Genomic DNA, 3,231 nt, shown 5'->3' with positions numbered 1-3,231 from the left:
TCCCAACAGGGAAAGCTTCTGTGAGCGGGCACAGGTAGGGATGGAGGAGCCGAGGTGACGCCTAAACCAAGCTGGCAGCCCCAGTCACAGYGGCGCTTTCCCGTCACCTCACCTGGAGTGTCTCCGGTCGCTGTTGACCGGTGACAAACACTCGTTGGACGGGGACGGAGCCCCCACGGCCACAGAGCGCTCCCGGGGTGAGTCAGCGGCGCTGCTGACATGAGTCACGGAGGTTTGGCCTCCCATTAAACCCGGGATTTTCGGGGCCTCGCCTCTGGGGTTGTCCTGGGGACACCTTTCGGGAACGGGCACACGGTTCTGAGCAGCTCTCCCGGCACTGCCGCTTCCCGAAACGCCGCCGAGGGCTTTGCTGTGGGATTCCGCAGCAGCTGGAACGGCGGGATGGCCCCGCAGGGAACAGCCATGTGCCGTTTGTGCCAAAGGAGGGAATCGTGATGGAGGGAATCGTGGGATGCAGCCGGGTGACAGCGGGACCACGCCGGTGGCCCCGGTGGCGATGCCGACAGAGGTCACTGTTGCCGAAAAGTTGCGAGCCCAAGCGGGGGGAGGGAAAAAAAAAAAAAAAGGAACTTGGTGGGGAAGGCGGCGATGGGGCCCGGGATGGAGCAGACACTGCGTCCCAGAAGTGGAACCTTCCCGGGGATGATGCACCGGGAAGAGCGGCCGGCACCGAAATCCGTGGGATGGGATGGTCGGGAGAGGCAGCGCTCTGCCCGCAGCCACAACGGGACTCTCCATGGGCCGTTCAGCCGGGAATAAAGAAGAATAATGAGGATAATTCCCCCTGGAGAAGCAATGTGCTGCAGCAGGATGCTCCCGAGGGCGAAAGCTGAGCCAGTGCAGGAAAAGAAGGGAGCCCGGGTATGCTCAATCACTGGCAGAGCCAGGGACAGCCATAGGGACACACGAGCAGGGAACCGCAATTTGGGATACATTGGATGGCAAGGGGTGGCAGAGCGGGAGAGGCAGCTGGGGAACGCGCTGCTTCTTTTTCCAGCCCAAATCCCAGGGGAGGTCACAGAATCAGGGGGAAAGGGCGGCACAAAGATACCCTAAAAAGGTGACTAAGCAGTGTGGGGGGAGGGATGACGCCAGCGGAGCCCGGCCTCCGTTCGCAGCTGTACAGGCTGCTGCCCGCCGTTATCATGGAATMCTGGAAWGGYTGGAGTGGSAATGACCTTAAGCCCCATCCCGTTCCAYCCCTTGCCATGGGCAGGGACACCTTCCCCTAGCCCAGGTTSCCCCAAGCCCCGTCCAACCTTGTTTGGGTCACTTCCAGGAATGGGAATGCAGTTATCCTAGTGCAGGACCAGGGAGAACCTTCACATCCACATCCACCCTCCACCTCCCACCTCCCCCTTCTCCGTGTCTGGACAGAGCTGTTCCCTCCCGGCGGCTCCCAGAGCATCCCTAAATTCCTCCCAGATCCACATCGCATGCAAAGCTTCTACAGCACATCCCTCCGGGACGGGGCAAAGCGCACACCCCGAGTAGCAGCCAGCGCGAAATCACAAATTTTCCCGCTTATTCCACTGATTTTCCCCCCGCAATTCTTGGCAGCAGCCGAAGGGAGCAGCGCCTTACCGTGGGTGCGGGGCCGGGCCGCCCCCGGGCCGGGGATTCCCGGGATTCCCAGGCGGAGCCGGGAGCGCAGCCCMGGGCACCCGTAACGGGCGCGGGCGGCCCGGGCGCGCTGTGCCCCGATCATTGGTCCAGCTCACGGCAGCCGCTGCTTTCAAATTCTGCTCGAGCTACGGAAGGAAACAGGAAGCCCCAGAGCTCCTCGCCAGAGCCTCCCGCGCCCACTCCCGCCCACGAGCTCGCCTCCCTCCCCGAACCCTGGGAATGGCGTTCTTTCCCGCATCCGGYGGAAACCGGGAGCATCCCGACGTCGAGATCCTCGCAGGCAGTTGCTGGAGATGCTTGGTTTCATCTTACTCATCGTTTTTCATCTCATTTGTGGGAAAATGAATCTTCACCTTCCAGCTTGCCTGGCCACCAGGCAAGCATCATCCTTGGAATGTGGGATAAACSGCTTGAATCCATCGGGACAGCAGAAGGCTTTAGGACACCTCCAGGTTTCTCAGTTTTCCCCCCCAAATCCAGCATTTGGATTTTCTGCTCTCTGTCCATCTGTGATAAACCCGAGAGGCTCATTCTGGGTTGGGGTAGAGGCTTGAGGTGGCAAAAAGAAACATTTGTCCTTGGAAAAGCCCAGGGGAATTCCATTCCACATCCCTGGAATTGTCTGAGGCCAGGCCAGATGGGGCTTTAAGGAAGGTGTTCCCTGCCCRTGGTCTTTAGGGTCCCTTCCAACCCAAACCTGTCCATGATTCCATGAAAGCCCAGTGTCATTTCCTTTGGGAAATGAGCACTTCATGCTTCCCATTTCTCCAGTTTGGAAAGAACTTCCCTGAGCTGCACCCACCTGCCAGGGKAGGGAACATCCAGGATCATCCTGCGAGACCTTGTGGCTCCTGTGATTTCCYATCTGTTCATGGGTTTGTGGAATTCACAAAAAGGTTTATTTGGAGTAGGTCTGTTAAATTAAACTAATTAAACTATTTGTATTAAATCAGAACAGCTTCTTAACAGCTTAAAAAAAAAGGGATGAGGGCTGGAATTCGTCACAGGCTCCGCTTCCTTCAGGGTACCTCCTGAAKCAACTGGGAAAGCTCAGTGAATACACAATAAAGTTGCTCTTTTTAAAACAATCAGCTTTGTCTAATTTTTCTACTTTTGTTTTTTCATCACTCCTGGTTGTCTTCCTTCCTCCGTTTGTCCCCTCTGCAAAATCCCTTGCCTCCCCTCCTTGAGGATTTGGGAAAAAACAGGGAGAAATCGGCAAAAATCCCATAGAAAATGGTTAGATTTGAAACCAGAATAGTCAGAATCCAAGCCTTTGGCTCTGGCTGAGTAATCCCACAACCTGTGGCCTTTTATGGAGCAATTCCATGTGTTTGGTGACAAATTAAGGATCTGGACTGCCCAGAACCAACAAGGAATGAGCCCTGCTCCAAGTTCAGCACCCTGGGGGCATACATGAGGATGAAGGGAGCAAAGTGCTTAAACCAGGAATTATTTCCATTTWCTGGAAACAAGATCCACCACAAGCAAAGGAGTTACAAAACCAAGGAAAACCATCATTCCCAGCCAAGGTCTTTCCTGAATTCCCCACAAAARCCACACATTTGCAAACAAGCCTTCGTT

This window comes from Malurus melanocephalus, unplaced genomic scaffold (assembly GCF_030028575.1).
Source record: "Malurus melanocephalus ecotype Western Australia unplaced genomic scaffold, MMel_1.1 scaffold_13, whole genome shotgun sequence".
Taxonomy (NCBI): domain Eukaryota; kingdom Metazoa; phylum Chordata; class Aves; order Passeriformes; family Maluridae; genus Malurus; species Malurus melanocephalus.
This window is presented reverse-complemented; position numbering follows the sequence as displayed.